Below are 22,164 nucleotides of genomic sequence, written 5' to 3'. Positions count from 1 at the left end.
GACCCCCCCCCCCCAAAAATATTGTCCATCCTCAGTATCCGCTAGATGGCGCAAAGCAAAAACCAGTTTTACGCTGCCTCCGTAAGGGCGCGTTCACAAGCGTGCGAGAAATAGCAGATCAAGCTTAAAGATGACGCTGAAAGTTGAAACTATTTATCGCGCGCTGATTTTGATTTCAGCGTCAGCTTTCAGCATAAGCCTTCGAGCGTTCACATAATAGACGAGAAATTTTAAAACTGCGCGCTTGCTAGTGCTCGATTATAACTAAAATGGCGTCAAAAAATAAAAACGCGGCGTGTCTGTTATTTTAATTCTTGTTTATATTATTATTGCTGATGAAATTGAATTTTTTAAGTATAATTTTCTTATTAAGTCAAAGAAATTTATTTTAACTACTTCAAAAATTAATTCCATACATGTTAACACACGTAATTTGGGTGATAAGAAGGCAACCTGACCCCCAAATTGGGGGTCTCGTTGCCTTCTTGCTGTACGTGAGCAGTTTAATGTCCGACGCTGCTACCGGTGTCAGTCCTACGGACATGTGCGCGGCCACTGCCAGTCTTCACATCCGGTTTGCGCGTACTGCGGTGAGCACCAGGACTGCCCATCCAATGACAACCGTTCCTGCCCCAACTGCGTCAATTACAATAACCGTACGGGAAGCAACGTCTAAACATGTCATAAAGCCCTGAACTAGCATTGTCCATGCTACCTCCACCAAGTCGAACTTTGTAAATCCCGGGTTCTTTATTGAACTACACCGTCACTTATTCCCCAGCCTACCATCCTTTCCTTTCCCTAAGACCTTACCCTTTTCCCCATTATGTCCGCTGCTAATCATCCTATTTCTGCCACCATATTTGAATACCCAATCGCTGATGTTGCTAAGTGTCCAGCGTGCGTTAAGGTATTTATTGACCACGCGTCGTGGAGAACTCATGTATTTAGTCACGGTTTCGCGCCTACCAACTTAAAATACATTTGCCGCTTCTGTCGAGCAACCTTTACGAGCATCGTTGGTGTGTCCGTCCATTCCCACTCTTGCAGACCTTCCGCATCTACGAACTGCAGTGCGGCTAACCACATATCTAACCTTCCCGTACTTACCTCTTCTCCTTACTCTTGTGAATGGCGTCCCATTTCTTTTGCCACGGCCCGCGGTCTCGGCGTTCACCCACATTCGCGTCATCCATCGGACTATTCCCTTGAGAATGAACATACGGATTCGTTTCGGTATTGGCGCGCTGATGAGATTCACGCCTTGGCGTCACTCGAGAGCTCGCTTTATCCTACCACGGTTAACATAAACCAATGCCTAGCTGCCTTATTTACGGACCGTCCTATTACAGCCATTAAGGCGAAACGTCGCGATCCCAGCTATAAATCTCCTGTGACAGCCGTACGCGCTCCTAGTCGGCCGACAGCACCAAGTTGTCTAGTAACTCCCGTTATGCCGATTGACCCACCCAGTCCCATAACGCCCAACTCAAGCCCAATGCGGTCTCCCGTGGGTGCTCCAACACTCGATGCCCGACCGAAGGCTGAGTTTCTGGTCTACTTCCAATCCTACGCTGATGATCCTGATACTCCTCCTGACCTTAAAGCCATTGCCACGTCCGTACTAAAGAACAATCCCACTGCGCTCCAAGAACTTGGCGACCTTATCAGCAAGCGGTTTCCTGCTAAACCAACAGCCAACGCTCGCAGGTCAGCTTCTAATGTTAACGGTCGTACTAAAAAGAAGCGCTTTACAAAAAAAATAAAAAGAAGCTTTCGAAGCTCATTTTGGATCCCTACAATGAATGAGCGGCAACGCCGAGCGCGAGTGACACATTCGGTTCGCTATTTTCTTCGGCGTCTCCAGCTGACTCCGCCCCGTTCATGCCTAAAAACCTACCGCGCCGACCTACTACCCGATTATGCCAGCCGAAGTGGCCATGCACTATCGCGTCAATCGTCAACTACACCTGGTCCTGACCAGGTCACCATCAAACATCTTAGGTCCCTCCGCGTGATTGTTATCTGTTTCTATTTTAACGTGTTCATTTATTTAAAGGATCTCCCACACTGAAACTTTGTCGCACCGTTTTGATACCGAAATCTGGCGATCTATCCCGCGCTACAAATTGGAGACCCATTACTATCTTGTCCCTCGTTATTCGTCTCTGTCATGGCATACTAGCGAGTCGGCTACGTGCCGCTTTAAACTTGAATCCCCGCTGACGGAGCGATGTCTAACACCCTTCTCCTCGACTTCGCAATTCAAAACGCTAAGAAAAAACGACGACCACCATCAATCGTGTCCATTGATCTAGCTAAGGCTTTCGACTCAATCGGACATGACAGCCTCGCGCGCGCACTTAATCGCTTGGGTGAGGAACCTGAAACATCACAATATATTCTAAACACGTATGCGTTCGCTGCGGCGACTATCTTTTGCGGAGAGACGACATGTGGCCCGTTCGACATGTCACGCGGAGTAAAACAGGGTGATCCACTTTCCCCGATCCTCTTTAATGCGGTTTTGGATGAACTTGATGTGCTACCTCCTAACATCGGGGTCACAGTTAACACCAATCGAATGAACGTACTCGCGTTTGCGGATGACCTCTTCTTGGTTGCCGATTCCGAATTTGGCATGCGATCACTCCTTGAACACGCTACGCGCTTCTTCTAGGCTAGGGGGTCTCCATATTAATGCTTCTAAATGCCACTCTCTAGTTTTTCGGAAGCACGGCAAGTCCGGCAAGCTTGTCATCCCTTCCGCGCCAGTCTTTACCTTAAGCGGTCTCGAAATCCGGTCTTCAAGCACCTCTGATATGTTCAAATACCTCGAAGTTGGCTTTGGCCATAACCGGAAAACCTCACCCATTGTAGTTAACCTTCAACGTCACCTAGAACATTTGCGTACTAACTGTTTAAAACCGCAACAGAAAATCGTCATGTTACTGGTTTTTGTTCTGTCACGGTACTCGCACTTACTTACCCTGTCGCGTCTTACTAAGTGTATACTCAGAATGCATTTGATTAGGCGCTGCTCCTGCGCGCGGGGGCATCTACAGCGCCCCCCTCCTGCCATTCATCCCTGTGCCCAAAATGGTACCTGCGGAACCGCGGTCAAGGCACACGGGATCGGCCAGCGGGTCCGGCAACGCCCCTTAAGCAGGTGACTGAGGCGGGACACCGTCGGCGGCGAGCCCAGCCAGGAGGTGGTCGGTGACAGGGCTCGGACCAAGGCAGCAGAAGGCTCGAGGGGCCGGGGGATCGCCCTCCGAGCACAGCAGTGCCATACAGTCCAAAAATGTATCCGCGACCCCCAGAGGGTTGCCAAGAGCTGGGGATGAGCCAAAGCAACACCTGGGCGGGGGCGAAGCGGCCGAGCAAAACGTTCGCGGAACGGGGCAGGGAAAGGTCCGAACCAAGGGCGAACCCAAGGAACCATCCTAACCGGCACACCGAACTCGGGCCCCCTCCGCCACGACAAGGCCTTTTGCTCTACTCCCAAGGGGGGGCACCCAAGGGAGCGGGAGGGGGACTAAGTGTATACTGAACCGCCTTGACGCTAATGTCCGAGATTTTTGTAAAAAAATACTGCGCCTTCCCCACTACACTTCAACTGGTTTTTTTACACCGCCGCTAAAGACGGTGGTCTCGGCCTTCCCAAATTCGCGCTGAACATGCCCCTCAACGCGATAAACAGGATCCACCGCATTAAAAAATAACCCGTCGCCCATCGTCCGTGATCTGCTCGAGTCTGGCTTTGTCGCCCACCAGTTGGAACATTGCAATTCCTTAATAGGTTTCTCTTTTGCGACTAAGGCCGGTATCAAAGCAGATCATCTGAAGTCCTTCACGGCCTCGGTCTACGATTTGGGCCTCAACCAAGGTAACGCCAGAGTTTCTAATCACTGGCTCAGTAATACGGTTCGCATTGCTGATGCCCGTATGCACTCGAAAAAACTGAAATTACGTCTTCATTTACTGGCCTGTTGAGGCATGCCGGCTAACCGTGGTGACCGATCTTGTCGGGCGGGTTGTGGCAGGGTTGAATCCCTAAGCCACATTTCGCAACAGTGCTCTTCAGTCCTCGACAAGCGCATCGAGCGACATAATAACGTTCTCTCGTTTCTTGTTAATTCAATTTCGGATGAAAAGTTTACGAAACTTAAAGAACCAGTGTTTAACGCGACTTGATTCGTGACAGGCGTGCGACAAACTTTTAAGCCGGACCTGGTGTTAGTAACTAAAGGCTCCTTTACATGTGAGCGAGAATTAAGCTTAAAGTGGAGAGTTGAAGTTAAAAGTCGAATCTTTTTCTCGCGCCTAAAAAAATCGCGTCTGACAAAAGCGTTTGTTCCCGCTGCTCCACCCGCTCCTTCGTTTACATACTTTTAAGACCGGTGGAAGTGGCGGTAAATAATTTTAGTGTTAATTTAGGATTCAGCATGTAACACGTTTTTTTATGTTGTTCCGAGACCCTGATCCCCACGTCTCGTGGCAGAGGGGAGTTCGGCTCTACCGGTGTCTAGGCATTTTTTTAAATGGTGGTGGGTTTTTTTTATGTAAATATTTTTGTTTTATATAGTTCTGTTACTATTTATTATTTTATTATATATATTATTTGCTTTTTTGTTATTAAAAAATCTTTATTCGTATATTTGTATTTTCTTCTCAGACATATGATTTTTAATTATAGGCTTATTTTTTAGCTCCGCCTTAATTAAGCTATCCAATGAAATTATCTCTTTACTTACGCTCCGCCTAATAAGACAAGTAGGAACCAATTAGAAAAGGCACTTTCCTCGTTAGTATATTACATATATATCATGTATTAGCTATTTAGATATCATTTACTGTCGTAACCCGCCCAATATGCTGTGCCTCATTTTCTTTTTTGTTTATGGGTTAATAGTCAACGTTTTGTTAACTCTTTACGAAATTGAGCGGCGAAGTCGGAAGCAATTAGAAACTAAACCCAGACGTTCCTCCACTGATCACCCTTCCGAGTCAAATAACGATACGGGGTCAACGTGAACAATGAACTCTTTGAGACATGTTTGCTTATCCCTACTTCTCGTTGATTATTTTGTAATATATATTTTGTATTTATTTATTACGCATATCTGTACATCTTATAAAAAGTAAATATCTGATAAAATCGGGGTGCTTTTTTTTATTAACTTTAGGCCTACAGAAAGAAAAGCTGGTTCGGACTGGTTTGGGTTTATTAAAGGGTGACGCCCAGGACCCTAGAAGGCAAGGGATGACGTCATGGTTGAATATAGTTTTAGTTTTGGTTTGACTTAAGACGGTGACGTCATGGGGGGTTGAAAGGCGGGAACTCGTGGTAGTATAGCATGGTGGAAGGCTGGGTATGAAAAAAGATAAGATTTTTTAAATAGTATGGGACAATATTTTGGGCGGATGATGGAATGGCCGCCATCTTGGATCCGTGGCTATCTGTATAGCTATCACTACTATCGATATGCCTAACTTGCAAAAGGGCACGGAAACACCTTAATCGTAAGAGTTTGGACGATAGGACTTCGAAATAAGCCTCGTCGTTCATGATGGGTGTAAAGGCCTGTCCAGACTGACACATTTTGCGAGTTCGTATCTTCGCTTGGCTTGTTTGCAAGATCGCGCTACTGTCCACATTGGGTTGTCGCTACTTTGCGTCCTCACCTCGCGAAGATAAAAATTTCTTGCGTATTCTTGATTCGGAGGAGGAGGTGAAGGTGAAGTAACAATTATTGGAATATTGGGATTTTGTAATCCAGGAAAATCATTTTCCAGAATATGTAATGGAGATGGAGAGACCGGTGTGTCCACACCGTCTAAATAACCGATATTTTAAAATAAATTTAAAGAGAAGTATAAAAAAGTAATATTATTATTATTAGTATCGTACTAACCAGTGTGGTCCAGTGGAACAATTTCGCATCTTGGTTTCCCCAAAAAGATATTTTTCCCTACACAACCTCGTTCTTAAAACTTCTAGTCCGAAATGATGGTACCGAAATAGGTCTAATTCCGTTTAATATAAACTTTTCGTAACCATTGGAGAAAGCGCATGACAGAAGAATAACGGTGTCGAAAGGATTGAAATGTGTGTGAGATTAGTTATGATAGTACGAGTAGTGATGAGGATATTTCTAAAGCCGAATTTGAGAACAACCTTTTTGAGTTTTATGAACTAACCAAAAGGCCGGAAGAATTTATGAAATTTTTGTTTGACAATCACATTATTGCCGCTAAAAGATCGTGTCCATCATGTGGAAACCCGATAAAACTCACCTCGAAGTTGCCCATAAAAAATCGCGGGGCTTTACAAGCGTGGCGTTGTCGCAAGACTATTTCCGATGGCAACACTAGACGGGAGTGTTGGACGTCCATCTGCTTATAGAAAGGCAGCTGGTTTGAGCGCTCTCACCTATCTATGGAAGAAATTATGATTTTAACGTATATGATATGTGAAAACCTCTATTTTATTAAGAAATTTATCAAACGTCACCTCGGAGTGAATAAAAATACAGTCTCAGACTGGGTTAGCATGATATTTGGAAGTTGCAGATCATGATGCCATTACCACCAGTGAAGCTATTGGAGGGGAAGGCAAAATCGTCGAGATTGATGAAAGCAAGTTTCGAAAAAGGAAGTACCATCCTGGCCACAGGGTACAAGGCACCTGGGTGTTTGGCGGTGTGCAGCGCTATACGGGAGATTTTTTCATGGTCCCTGCAGAAGACCAAAGCCCCGCTACCTTAATTCCAATCATCAAAAGATGGTTAAGGCCTGGTACGACCGTCTTTAGTGATTGCTGGAAAGCATATGACTCGCTAAACGAAATGCCGGAGTTTGTACATATGAAGGTGAATCACTCGATAGCTGTTAAAGATTACGAAATGGGTGTGCATACAAACAAAAATGTGGGAAATGAAATGCCTCCCAAGATTTGGGTATAAGAAAGGGTCAGTTCAAGGCTATTTTGCCTTGAATATGTTAAAATTATAAAAGCTGAAAGGGAGAACAAAATATTTTTCGTTGAAATGCTTACGCATATTCTACAGTTATATAATCCAAGTAAAGTGGAATCGCTTTCCGATTCGTATTAACGTATTTTTCATAATAAACAGACTAAAATATATCATTAATGTGCATAAAAACGTTGTCATTATTGTCTTCTTGTTCAAATCATCTTTTAGTCTAGTCTTGATTTCAGTCTACAGACGGGACTATGAGTGGCCTCACAGCATGGGGACTACAGACACCTGGGCGTGATTATGGGCTAGACCATCTTGTTTGTTCTCGATTTAAAACATCGAAACCAACCGCCAGCATAATGGTTGTCATGGTAACGTGGCGACAATTCTTTATTACTCATCAGACGCGTCTGAGCGAGCTAAGGGGAAGGTTAAATAAAACTCATTTTAGTGGAAATATTTAGGTGGGAAGAGACACATTTTTGGTGGGAAACAATTTAGTTTTGTGGCAGGCATATTTTCAAAAATGGAAAATCCAACTTTTGAAAACCCTAATATTGAAGCTGTGGAACAGTTTTCCACAGTATTTCTCTAAAAAATTGGGGTGGTTTTTTTTCATGTATGAACGAAGAGTTAAGGGCCAAATCTGAAGGGACGCAAAAACTCTGGTAACTTCGGTGGACTTAGTTCCAAGTTTTGTTTCTTTCAATGAAAGAAAGATCGCGTGTACTTGCGGGAATAAATCTGACGATTGCATTATCGATAGATTACTTGTGGTGTTTAACGCCCAAAGTCGGTTTTTGAAACGTAATCCAATGTTCCACAGCGCAGTCTCGAGCCAACAAGCGAAACGCTTTAAGGGCAGCGAAGAAAAAAGTTGCCGATAATTCATTATCCGAGTGTGTCAAGGTTCAAGGCTTTCGTCCCCTCCAAAAACACCTCGTTCTATAATCAAAATTTGTCGCTTTTCGACTATCTTTTTCTCGTTTTCCTCTAGGATTTGTAACATGAGCAACACTGACGCTACAACACATAGTGAATGTTTCTAACGAACAGTTGTGGATTATTTTTCCATGTGTCGCGAGGTAACAGAGATTGTCATTTCCAATAGGGCCGACAAAGTCCAGATTTGAGGAGGTGGACGAAACATACCTTCACACTCGCAAATACAACCGAAGGGCGGAGTTAGCCGGGGGGATATCTTTGGCATTTATTGCCGGAATACAAAAGACAGTCTATTTTTGAAAATCAAAAATAAGTCCCGCGCTGTTCTGTGGATACAAATGGCAAAATATATAGCCCTTATGTACATGAATTATACATTAATGGGCTTTCGGGAGCACCTTACGGTACGAGTTTCTCATCTCGGAAGATTTTCGAGCCCATACTAACAACATGGAGAACCGAAACATCAAGTCCTACAGAACAGGCCGGTCTTTAAATAGCTATACGGCTTCTTAATGGTACGGATGCCTATATTTCAAGGGCCAAGATGGAAATTTGCTCGGTTCTTGGAAGACGTAAAGTCTTGCTACCCTGGACCAGGGAAAAAAGGCCTTGAGTTAATTGAAATCGGGTCTAAATGGAACAGCTGGCTACTCTCGATCCTGAGACAGTACCTGCATTTTACATTGCTGGTCAAAACGAAGAGAACACAGCCGAATTCACTGACGACTAAGGCAACGTTTTCTTATTTTTCGGCAGTAAACAAGGGGTTTTGCTTCAACAAAACTCCTCGCTTGGATTATAGCGGCAGTAGGCAAAGGGGCCTGCCTTATTAAAACTCCCGGTTGGATTATAGCGACAGTAGGCAAGGGTGCTTGCCTTATCAAAACTCCCCAGTTGGATTAAAGCGGCAGTAGGCAAGGGGACAATTAAAATCCGGCACTAAACCAAGAACATGGTAGTGGTTGCTGAACGCACTTACACTTTTCAAACAATGACACGAGAAGAATTAAGCGAATTTAGTTTTATCAGAAGTAATATAAGAAACCTCCCTACGGTAGGAAGGAGGTTTCTTATATTACTTATGGTTTTATACATATTGTCATGGAATATGCCTGCTGACTCGCGACAGTGACATTAACCCTTTAAGGAATACTTATCACAGCTAAAACATTTACAGAATTGGACCAGGGTCCCTTCATCATTATAATTTTAAATCCTAATTTTAAACCATTTCCTTACAGGATTGCCAATAAATATAATTTTTTAAATATTATAAATTATTTTAAACTATAAATTTTTTTCCTAAATTCAATTTTTTTAAATTACAAATTTTTTTATTACAAAAATGTTTTTTATAATACCAAACTTTCTCTTCAATATTTTTTTTAAATGAAAGAGTTCTTTAAAAATGAGTCGATGTTTTTTCTCGTATAATCCCTGCGTATTTTATATGGTAACGTTGAAAGAATGTATTCGCTCCGCTCTTTTACTTCACGTCCGCCCCTTTATCAATGTCTTTCAACATGGTATTCTCAGCAATAGATCGATGGAGACCAACCTTCTCTCTGCCCTTCATTGTTTGTTGGAGGCCTTTGACGTGATTTATCTGGACGTCGCGAAGGAAGGCATTTGATTCGGTTCCTCGTGAACGTCTTCTAAGCTTCGATTGTTTGGTGTCTCTAACAATATCTTCAGCTGGATACAGAGCTACTTACTTAATAGGTCCCAAGCTATGAGATCTGTCCTTGGGGACCTCTTTCCAGTCTTGAGTGGCATCCCCCTAGGCAGTGTCCTTGGTCCCCTCTTTTGTTCTTTACATTAATGACCTACCCTCAGTTGTTTCCTCCCTTATTCGCCTCTTCGCTGATGATATCCAGTTCTACCGAGAAATTAACTCTTTTGATGATGTTTCTGAGCTGCAGAGAGACCTAAACGCGATCGGAGCTTAGGCCCATACAAACAGCCTAGCCGTTAATACTGGGAAATCTGTGGTCTTGGCCATCCAACCCTTGAAGTCAGATACTAACTGTCTCTCCCCCTATTATTTGAACGGCCAAGCCATTAAGCGAGTAAATGAATGTCGAGATCTGGGGATCCATCTAACCTATATATATATATAAGATTATTATTATGTGATACAATGTAATGTATATTTTTTACTGTGATATTCTGAACTGTAAAGCTTATAGCCCTAGTTCGTATTAAACCAAGGAGCAAAAAAAACTGCGCTAATGTGAACAACCGCCATGTTCAAAACACAATGAACTTTCCGTTGTTGAATTTTGGATATGGTGAGAATTTTATCGTTGACTTTTCACATAAAACTTTCTTTCAGCTTTAACGTAAGATTTTGATGTCAATTTTTAACACGGTGAATACACTACCGTTGATTTTCAACGCCTTAATAATTTGGATAGATATATTGTACCATGTTTTTTTACTTATGGGGATATCAAGTTGTATTAAGTTAGCTTCATGAATGGAAACCCCAAAACTTTCTAAATCACATCCACAAGTATATACAATTGTAGGGTAAAATCAAGCAGACGATGATAAAACAGTCCTATAATTCCGAAAAAGTTCCAATAAATTACCTTTTTTCATAATCTTTAAAGAGAAAAGGCACTATCCAAAAACTATATAGACTAACTAAAATACAACTTGCGCCTTGGTACTATTGGTAGTAAAGAACGCAAAAGTATAAACTTACTTCTTATGATATTGAAACCTCTATTAACAGTAATTATTTACCTGCATTATTTTTTAAAGCAAAATCATGGAGATGGACATTATAGACGGAAGGGAAGGTGGATCATACGTGTATGAAGTTGATAACTTTGGTTACTTTTAAAATAGAGGTTTATCTTCACCAGAAGAAGTTAAGTTTAAAGCGTTGGAAGAAAAATGGGGTTCCAGGTGGGTTCGAGAATGTGGATCAACATTGCCGTGCGACAGCAACCACCGAACAAGGGGTTTTAGATTTGAGAAAAATCACAATCATAGATCAGATTTAGTGGAGATGGAAAACTTGAAGCTTCTGTCAGGACTAAAAAAGAATACTCTTTGAAGAGCCGGATAAATCTCAAAAAAGTTTATTTGATGACGAAAAAGACGGTGGAATGTGGTATATCTTTGTTAGGGTATAGGCTGGTTTTAATCTACTGGCGTTTCTCTTTGTGCTCCAACAACAACCAAGAATAAAAATAGGCCTAGATCAATAACTTTTCTCCTACCTTTTCATATTTACCAAGGTATCCCAATGCTTCTATTTTGTACCCTGCCATGAAAAAAACCCTGTAATCATTCATGAATCGACATCAACTGGTAGCGGCTGCTCTGATTCCGGTTGCTCCTGTTTCTCCTTAAAATGATCCTTTGCAACAAGAATTCCTAGAACTATTGTGCAGAATATGGTACATAGGTTTCAAATCCCCCATATTCCCAGTTTCCCTAAAACCCGGTATCAAATCCGCGATATTCCATGTCTCTCAAAAAGACCGGGTTTCACATCTTTCATATTCCATGTTTCCCAAAAAGACCGGATTTCACATCTTTAATTCCATTTCTCCCCAAAAGACCGGGTTTGAAATCTTTCATATTCCCCGTCTCCCAAAAGACCGGGTTTCAAATCTTTCATATTCCCAGTCTCCCAAAAAGACCGGGTTTCAAATCTTTCATATTCCCAGTCTCCCAAAAAGACCGGGTTTCAAATCTTTCATATTCCCCGTCTCCCAAAAAACCGGGTTTCAAATCTTTCATATTCCCAGTCTCCCAAAAGACCGCGTTTCAAATCTTTCATATTCCCAGTCTCCCAAAAAGACCGGGTTTCAAATCTTTCATATTCCCAGTCTCCCAAAAAGACCGGGTTTCAAATCTTTCATATTCCCAGTCTCCCAAAAAGACCGGCTTTCAAATCTTTCATATTCCCATTCTCTAAAAAGACCGGGTTTCAAATCTTTCATATTCCATGCCACTCAAAAAGACCGGTTTTCAAATCTTTCATATTCCATGTCTCCCAAAAAGACCCGGTTTCAATTCTTTCATATTCCACGTCTCCCTAAAATACCCGGTTTAAATCTTTCATATTCCCAGTCTCCCAAAAGACCGGGTTTTAAATCTTTCATATTCCCAGTCTCCCAAAAAGACCGGGTTTCAAATCTTTCATATTCCCAGTCTCCCAAAAAGACCGGGTTTCAAATCTTTCATATTCCCAGTCTCCCAAAAAGACCGGGTTTCAAATCTTTCATATTCCATGCCACTCAAAAAGACCGGTTTTCAAATCTTTCATATTCCATGTCTCCCAAAAAGACCCGGTTTCAATTCTTTCATATTCCACGTCTCCCTAAAATACCCGGTTTAAATCTTTCATATTCCCAGTCTCCCAAAAGACCGGGTTTCAAATCTTTCATATTCCCAGTCTCCCAAAAAGACCGGGTTTCAAATCTTTCATATTCCCAGTCTCCCAAAAAGACCGGGTTTCAAATCTTTCATATTCCCAGTCTCCCAAAAAGACCGGGTTTCAAATCTTTCATATTCCATGCCACTCAAAAAGACCGGTTTTCAAATCTTTCATATTCCATGTCTCCCAAAAAGACCCGGTTTCAATTCTTTCATATTCCACGTCTCCCTAAAATACCCGGTTTAAATCTTTCATATTCCCAGTCTCCCAAAAAGACCGGGTTTCAAATCTTTCATATTCCCAGTCTCCCAAAAAGACCGGCTTTCAAATCTTTCATATTCCCATTCTCTAAAAAGACCGGGTTTCAAATCTTTCATATTCCATGCCACTCAAAAAGACCCGGTTTCAATTCTTTCATATTCCACGTCTCCCTAAAATACCCGGTTTAAATCTTTCATATTCCCAGTCTCCCAAAAGACCGGGTTTCAAATCTTTCATATTCCCAGTCTCCCAAAAAGACCGGGTTTCAAATCTTTGATATTCCCAGTCTCCCGAAAATACCGAGTTTCAAATCTTTCAAATTCCATCTCTCCCCAAAAGACCGGGTCTAAATCTTTCATATTCCCAGTCTCCCAAAAAGACCGGGTTTCAAATCTTTCATATTCCCAGTCTCCCAAAAAGACCGGGTTTCAAATCTTTCATATTCCATGCCACTCAAAAAGACCGGGTTTCAAATCTTTCATTTTCCATGCCACTCAAAAAGACCGGTTTTCAAATCTTTTTATATTCCCAGTCTCCCAAAAAGACTGGGTTTCAAATCTTTCATATTCCCAGTCTCCCAAAAAGACCGGGTGTCAAATCTTTCATATTCCCAGTCTCCCAAAAAGACCGGGTTTCAAATCTTTCAAATTCCATCTCTCCCCAAAAGACCGGGTTTAAATCTTTCATATTCCCAGTCTCCCAAAAGACCGGGTATCAAATCTTTCATATTCCCAGTCTCCCAAAAAGACCGGGTTTCAAATCTTTAATATTCCATGCCACTCAAAAAACCGGTTTTCAAATCTTTCATATTCCATGTCTCCCAAAAAGACCCGGTTTCAATTCTTTCATATTCCACGTCTCCCTAAAATACCCGGTTTCAATTCTTTCATATTCCCCGTCTCCCAAAAAGACCGGGTTTCAAATCTTTCATATTCCCAGTCTCCCAAAAAGACCGGGTTTCAAATCTTTCATATTTCATGTCTCCCAAAAAGACCGGGTTTGAAATTTTTCAAATTCCATGTCTCCCCAAAAGACCGGGTTTGAAATTTTTCAAATTCCATGTCTCTCCAAAAGACCGGGTTTAAATCTTTCATATTCCCAATCTCCCAAAAGACCGGGTTTCAAATCTTTCATATTCCCAGTCTCGCAAAAAGACCGGGCTTCAAATCTTTCATATTCCCAGTCTCGCAAAAAGACCGGGTTTCAAATCTTTCAAATTCCATCTCTCCCCAAAAGACCGGGTTTAAATCTTTCATGTTCCCAGTCTCCCAATAGACCGGGTATCAAATCTTTCATATTCCCAGTCTCCCAAAAAGACCGGGTTTCAAATTTTTCATATTCCATGCCACTCAAAAAGACCGGTTTTCAAATCTTTCATATTTTATGTCTCCCAAAAAGACCCGGTTTCAATTCTTTCATATTCCACGTCTCCCTAAAATACCCGGTTTCAATTCTTTCATATTCCCCGTCTCCCAAAAAGACCGGGTTTCAAATCTTTCATATTCCCAGTCTCTCAAAAAGACCGGGTTTCAAATCTTTCATATTTCATGTCTCCGAAAAAGACCGGGTTTCAAATCTTCCATATTTCATGTCTCCCAAAAAGACCGGGTTTGAAATTTTCCAAATTCCATGTCTCCCGAAAAGACCGGGTTTAAATCTTTCATATTCCCAGTCTCCCAAAAGACCGGGTTTCAAATCTTTCATATTCCCAGTCTCCCAAAAAGACCGGCTTTCAAATCTTTCATATTCCCATTTTCTAAAAAGACCGGGTTTCAATTCTTTCATATTCCATGCCACTCAAAAAGACCGGTTTTCAAATCTTTCATATTCCAGGTCTCTCACAAAGACCCGGTTTCAATTCTTTCATATTCTTGTCTCCCAAAAAGACCGGGTTTGAAATCTTTCAAACTACTGATGAACTGTGTGGTCCTCGAAACTCAGGAAACCACAGAACTTGAAATCCCGCCGGTAATACAGGAACCGGAGGACGATGCTCACCCAGATGATGGGCAGGGACATGAGCTGGTTATAACGCAGGACGAAAGGTCATTTACCGAGGCAGATTCCCGGGACGGTCAGGAGAATGTCTGGGATGCGGTGCCTGTTAGAGTGTTTGACTTCCGGCCTCGTCAAAGCCAGGCAGAAGGGGTCGTTGATAGGCCGTCGACGTCGATAGATGTGGAACCGGATATACCTGGTCCGAATCATAGCATTCCGGTATAAAACGACTCAGTTCCCACCCCGATACCACAGCGGGAATATAATCTCCGACGCCGGGTTCGAGTTGAGGAACAGGAAGATCAAGGGCTAGACGTAGCGCGGACAGGGCCTTCCGGGGAGGGAAGGCGGAATCGTTGTTTTCAGAGCGACCCGGTGTTGGACATAGCTAAGGCGAGGACTTCCACGGGGATAAGTCAGAATACTCAGGACAATTTGTTAATGACTCCTTTTCGGTATGGGTGGAAAAGGAAACTAGTTTTGAGAGAGGATACCGGAGGTTGAATTGGGGAAGTGTACTATTACACCCTGGAACCAGTTAAGGAAAAGCTGCGATCCTACAAACCGATTTCAGCTTTTCTCCGAACGCATCGCGACCAAGCCCGCCGGCTGCGAATGCAGAATTTCAGTATGAAGCCCCAACCGATTGCGTATCCCCCGTTTGAGATCGTCCGCCATGCTCTATGGTGATGCACTTCCAGTCGTACTACGATTTGATTTTAGTTTTTTTATGCTTGTTTGTTACGAACGTTTAGCATGGACCTTTTGAACGTAAATGGATGTGGCTAGTATAGGCTATAGCTCCCATTTATCTTTCAGTTTCAGAACATGGCCGATGCATACCCAAAGTCTTATTGGGGGCAATTCCGAATAGTCGAGTTATCGACTAGTGAAGACGAGGACGTCGAACTTACACCCGAACGACCATTGGTGGTCCAAGTAGACCACCCAGTGACGGTGGACACAATTTGCTCTCCTCCGTCGCCCACACAGCCAGAAGACCCAATGGCAGTCGTTGTCATGGGTCAGACGGCCGCGGGTTTAGAAATATCGGCACCAACCGATGCCGCCGTACTGAGTGCCATCAGGACGTAACAACAGCAGTACATCCGCCAGCGTGTCAAGAGACACCTCCCCACCTCTGCGTTACGTCGACTTTTTTTGTTCAATACCGCGCTGTCTCACGCACTGGTACAGATATTGGGGGTTTCTCCCTTCATGTGAAGAACTTGCCGGAACGTTTTCCAGCGGGTTTTAAGGGGTGCATTTCCCACATTGGGGCCATACCCGATGAATTGGACTTAAACTTTATGCGGACCGCCTTTTCGAGTCCCGGTGTCCTAGACGCTGTGGGAATTCCTCTTCTCTACGCAAAAGCGGACCTTCAAGATCGAAGGGTGGAACAAAATCTTCTCCTGGCCTTAGCATTTTCCAAGGTCCGCGCGGTCGGCGCAATCGGCCTGGATTTCTCCCGGGAAATTGATCTGTGCCCACCCGAAATCCAGATACAAGCCTATCGGCGACAGTTACACCTGGCCAAGAACTATGGGTATCCGGTAATGATTCAATGCCGCGACGGACGGAAAACAAGGACGCTTACAAAACATGTTACCGGGTTTTGACTGAGGAGCTTCCTCAGGGAAAAGCCATCATCCTAGTAAATCTCTCGGGAGGCCACGAAGTGCCTGAGAAATTCCTGTCCCGGTTCCCCCGTTTGTTTCTAGCCCTATCCCCGGCAATGGAGCCCACTTTTATGATGCGTTTTCTACGAGATATCCCGATAGAGCGCCTTCTGGCGCAATCAGGGGCTCCTATGTTTGCGGCGACCAAAGACCCGACGACGGCTGTACCATCCCCCGGTCTGACCTTCGTCTTCATTCAGCGCATTGCGGCCGCGAAGGATTTACTGGTTGCTGCAGTGGCTTCGATCATCTGGTCCACATCTCAAAATTTATTTCGCTACCCGGAATAGGCTTAACGGATTTAACTTTGTGTGTTGTTTTGTTTTGATTCCATAAACAGATGGAACTACCATGCCCATAATAGGACATAAGTATTGAAAAAAAAAAACAATTTTCTCATGTACCACTATCCATAATTAATGTCATACGGTTATGGTATTTTCGTTTTATGTTTGTTTTGATAATATGCTCCCGTTAAAGTTACGGACTTTGCCTGATTACTCCAGCAATCCCAAAGAAAAAAAAACTATTTTCTCTTGTACCACTATCCCTAATTAATTTCATACGGTTACTTCCACATTGTATTTTCGTTTCATGGATAATATGCTCCCGTTAAGGTTACGGACTTTCCCTGATTACTCCAGCAATCCATTAAAAAAGAAGAAGAAAAAAAAACATTCTTTTTCGACCTCACTCCTTTTTGTAGTCTCCCATGTGTTTTTGGTCTCACTCCCGGGATTTGGGTTGTGTTTCCCTTTCTATTTCTTGCAGATACTCCCAGCGGGAAGCGGCGCTACGCTGCTGCTTTCCTTCCACCCAGGACCTCTGCTTGCTCCTTGCAGAGGGGGAGGATAACGGGGAGCCCGTTACAAGCGTTCACCACCAGGTCGAGCGACCTAAATAGCTACCAGGGATCCCCGCTAGACTGCCCATGAAGTAGAACCTTTGACCTGTCGTCTGCTCGAGAGCCGGGATTGGCTGATCTCCGGAGGCCCGAGGGGATATATTTGAACGTAGCCCGGGAATCAGGGCAGTTCAAGGAGTACCGGACTGGAGATCACTTCATTATAATTACCAGTTTTTGTTATGATTAAATGAAAGTTGTATGATGTAACCGATTATAATGTAAATAGTTTATTCAAGATTCCCCAGAATGATGTTAAATAAATGAGTTGATTGAATTAATTACGTAGTCGTGTGTTTTCGGTTTCAAGTGAGAACCAACCTTTATTAGTATATTACGTTTTGAAACTCTTAAAAATTTTATACTTATACGATTATATTTACTCTATAGCTACTTGCTTAACAATTGCCGAGGTTATGAGTAAGTATTATTATTATTATATAAGTAAAGAAATTCATTTTATTTATTTAAGTTTTGATAGTATGTAACTTGAAGTGTTGCAACTGCGATCCTTTCGCGCGAGGTTACAGTTACACCAAATAAATATTCAACAAATTATCCGACACGGACAACTAGACGAATATGTATGCGAATCTCTATTTTGCATACTGAGATGCTGTATCAAAAACTTTTAATGTTTTTTATTAAAACATTTGTACAATTTAAAAAAAAAATGTTTTTTTAATGATTTTAATGGAAAATTGTTTTTTAATGATTTTAATGGAATTTTGTTTTGGCAATCGTAACAAAAATAAACAAGAAAAACTACAAGAATAAAGACTACGATTATTAATTCGTTAAGGATTTTAACCATAAGGTACACTTTCGAAATTATTAGGTAAAATTCTTGGTTTATCTAAAATAACTCTGTACTTCAGTACATACTTTAGTTTCAGCGCGAGATACAACAATGTGATTTGATAATCTTTTTATTTGCTTAGGAATACGCATTTTAAATGATTTAGGAACAAGAACTAGATAGAATAGAAAATATTTATTGTGTTCGTCAACCGAGTCTTGTACAAGAGAGTCTTCTCTGTAATATTTCATTAATTGGTGGTAATTTTAAGCTAGAAATGGCAGAGAGATATACGTAGGTATCATCGCGTTTAAAGTTCTTAAAATATAGGTGGGCAAACTTCTTTTGTACATTTTATAGGGTAGCAAGGGTGGTTTTACATGAATCATTGTAGTTTAGGCATCCGTAGAGAAGTTTAGGTTTTACTAGAGATTTATATAAGGCCAGGAAACAGATGGGAGAATTAAGAGTTTTAGCAATTTTTAGTGAGCAGTATAAAGTTCTTCTGCAGTCTAAAACAGTCTTGCTGACATGTTTGTTGAAAAGAAGGGCGTTGTCAAAGATGACGCCCAAATCCTTAACATCAGAATTGCGGTCTAGTATTTCTTTGTCAATTTCGTAGTTGTAGACGATAGGTGTTTTCTTTTTGGTATATGTCACCAACACTGTTTTTGATCTGTTTATCAGTGGGTTATTCTTCTTGCACCATTTGATAATGTTTTTCCTTCCTTGGTGATAATTTTGAAACCACTTGTAGAAGGATCCAGACAAGCCATAGTACTGAAGTTTCTTCAGGAGAATTGGATGGGATACGCGATCGAAGGCTTTCGACAAGTCTACATAAGTGACGTCAACTTGGCCCTTATTTGCAACCTCAGGCTTGATGTAGTTATGGAAGGCTAAAAGACCGGGCTTCAGATCTTTCATATTCCCAGTCTCCCAAAAAGACCGGGTTTCAAATCTTTCGTATTCCCAGTCTCCCAAAAAGACCAGGTTTCAAATCTTTCATATTCCCCGTCTCCCAAAAAGACCGGGTTTCAAATCTTTCATACTCCCAGTCTCCCAAAAAGACCGGGTTTCAAATCTTTCACATTCCCAGTCTCCCAAAAAGACCGGGATTCAATTCTTTCATATTCCCAGTCTCCCAAAAAGACCGGGTTTCAAATCTTTCATATTCCCAGTCTCCCAAAAAGACCAGGTTTCAAATCTTTCATATTCCCAGTCTCCCAAAAAGACCGGGTTTCAAATCTTTCATACTCCCAGTCTCCCAAAAAGACCGGGTTTCAAATCTTTCATATTCCCAATCTCCCAAAAGACCGGGTTTCAAATATTTCATATTCCCAGTCTCCCAAAAAGACCAGGTTTGAAATCTTTCATATTCCCAGTCTCCTAAAAAGACCAGCTTTCAAATCTTTCATATTCCCAGTCTCCCAAAAGACCGGGTTTCAAATCTTTCATATTCCCAGTCTCCCAAAAAAACCGGGTTTCAAATCTTTCATATTCCATGTCTCCCAAAAAGACCAGGTTTTCAAATCTTTCACATTCCCTGTCTCCCAAAAAGACCGGGTTTCAAATCTTTCACATTCCTTGTCTCCCAAAACCGGGTTTCAAACCTCCTGATATTTCAAGTCCCCCAAAAAACCTGGTTTCAAATCCCTAAAAAACAATCTAAGACATTTCCAAAACTAAAGACTAGATTAAACTCCTAGTTATTTGCAATATTCAAATCTTTATATCTCAAGAACAAATTGTTTTCAAACTCCACAAAAGAGTTTTCAACTTAACAGTTGTTACGAAACCTTGCCATTAAACAGATTTCGAATCACAATTTACATTTTTCAAACGAAATAACAGAAGTGGCTTACAAAGCCACTCTTAACATACCCCGATATTGAAAAATTTAAAATACATTGAGGCCTAACATCAATGGTTTAAGTTATTCTTACGAAAACAACTTTCCTTGTTTCGCTGCCTGCTATAGGGAATCGGCACCAAGGGGCGCGCGAAGCTGGTTACCATGGAAACCAAACTTGTTAGTTTCCGGTAAAATGACGGCGGCCATCTTGAAGGGCAATGTAAATAATTTTAACGCAGAATCGCGGCTGTTTCTCGGATTTTTATTATTTCAGATCAATTTCAACTATGGAATATGACGGAAAATTATCGAATCACACCCTATCACTTGAAAAAACTGCTAAAGAAAGATACTTAAACAAAATAAACCTGATAAACTGTTATGATCCATATGCGCTTCCGAAATCAGCCTGGTTGCAAGGCCTAGAAAACCTCCAAATGTTCCCGGCAATTGAATATCCAGATTTGATTAATTATTTGATTTTCAGAAAAAGTGCCTATACATTGGACGACTTTAAAGCGTACAAAGGGTTAGACGCTTATAAATTAATGGAAAAAGGATGGGTTAGAGACGTTATGGTTAGAATCTATGATGTAAACCGAGACTCAGCATCAAGCTGTAGTCAAAATCCGCAGACGAACGGAAACTACCACCTATTAACGGCTAAGGTATATTATAGTTACATTTGACCATTAATTATTAAGAAATTAAGAATTTTAATGTTTGGTAGGTTCTTCATTCTCAAAGACTGAATGAAAAGCCTTTAGAACCATGGATTATTGCCAAGCAAGATGGACAAATTATTTCTGCACATTGTAACTGCATGGCGGGACTTGGAGAGTGTTGTAAGGCCCGTTTTCAATCAAGCTTTTTTGATCAAAAACGCAAGCTTTTGCTTGAAAAATCACAGCAAAACGCAAAAGCAAAATAGTGATCCGTCTTCAATCGCGCTTGGGCTGAAGCTTTAAGCTTTTATAGGTGCCGCTTTTGCTTGAATGTTAGTTCAAGCAGATATCTATCCTCCGTAGATATTTGCGTTAACTTTTTGCTTTCAAGCGCGATGGAAGATGACGTCACAGTTTAGTGTCCAATAGAAATTCTCCATTTTTCATGCCTCTGAGTGTGTGTTGACCGTTTGACTCGGAGATTTTTAGTGTTATATTTTACATTGAATAACTTGTAAAACAGTTATTCTATTTTTGAAAATGGCAGAAAAAAATAAATAATAAAAGAAATGCTACGGATAGAAATATAGGCAGCTAAAAAAGGTGGCGCTGTTAAAAATTGGTGAGACATAAAGCAAACTCACGGAACCGAGGCTTAACATACGCCGTCTTTTCGAGGTGACCGCCATATTTGTTTATAGTTTTAGGGGCGAAAATGCTTTGGTACCCGCCCACTATCACGTGATATCGGTAACCGCACGCTTTAAAAGCTTTGCGCGGCCAGTTTGAAAACGGTTAGTAGTTTTGTAGTTTGCTTTTTTTTCACGCGGTAGCGCGCTGATTGAAAATAAAGCTTTTTTGCCTCCTCAATCGTAAGCAAAAAGCGTAAACTTTTTGCTTGATTGAAAACGAGCCTGTACCCACATTGCGGCTTTACTTTTCTATGTAGAGTATGCTGTTTGTTTCCGTGAAAATAAGTCTTGTACAAGTATTCCTCCCGAATTCACTGTTCCAACTTTAAAAAAGGTGCCCTATTCTACAATAAATGAAATTGACTGGACTTCGTCTAGAGGTGTAAAGAAATGCTTAGATAAGGCTCTTAAAACATCCTGTGAAGATTCTGCGGAATTATAAAACCAAGTTCCAGTATTTTAAAACAAAAACCAATTTCGAAACCAACAACTGATGAAAAAATGAATTATTTAGAAAGACTTCATCGAGTTTATCCTAAATCAATTGTATTTTCTACCTTTTTGAAATACCACGAGGATTTCATTCCAGCATGTGTGGACAGTAAAAGGTATCCAGTGGTTTTAACCGAATTATATGACGAAGGAAAAAAAGCCCTATCATTTGAAGAACTTTTAAAATTTTGTCAGAGTATAGAAATAACTATCACTAAAGAGCAAGTTCAACTGGTAGAGGGTGAAACCAAAATGCAAAGGGAATCTAAACTCTGGCATAGGTTTCGCTCGGGACGGATTACGGCGTCAAAATTAAAATCAGCTTGTCACACGAACCCCAAAAACCCGTCTGTTTCACTTATAAAAGCCATATGTTATCCAAATTCGGCTAAATTCACTTCAGCGGCCACCAATTGGGGCTGTGCCCATGAACAAGACGCCCAAGAGGCATACCAACAGACTATGGAAAAAAAGCACACAAAT

The sequence above is a fragment of the Phalangium opilio genome, unplaced genomic scaffold (genome assembly GCF_054372755.1).
Source record: "Phalangium opilio isolate 3A_F unplaced genomic scaffold, DU_Popi_V2 ptg000052l_1, whole genome shotgun sequence".
Taxonomy (NCBI): Eukaryota; Metazoa; Arthropoda; class Arachnida; order Opiliones; family Phalangiidae; genus Phalangium; species Phalangium opilio.
The sequence above is the reverse complement of the archived record's forward strand: the minus strand, read 5'-3'. Positions refer to the sequence as shown.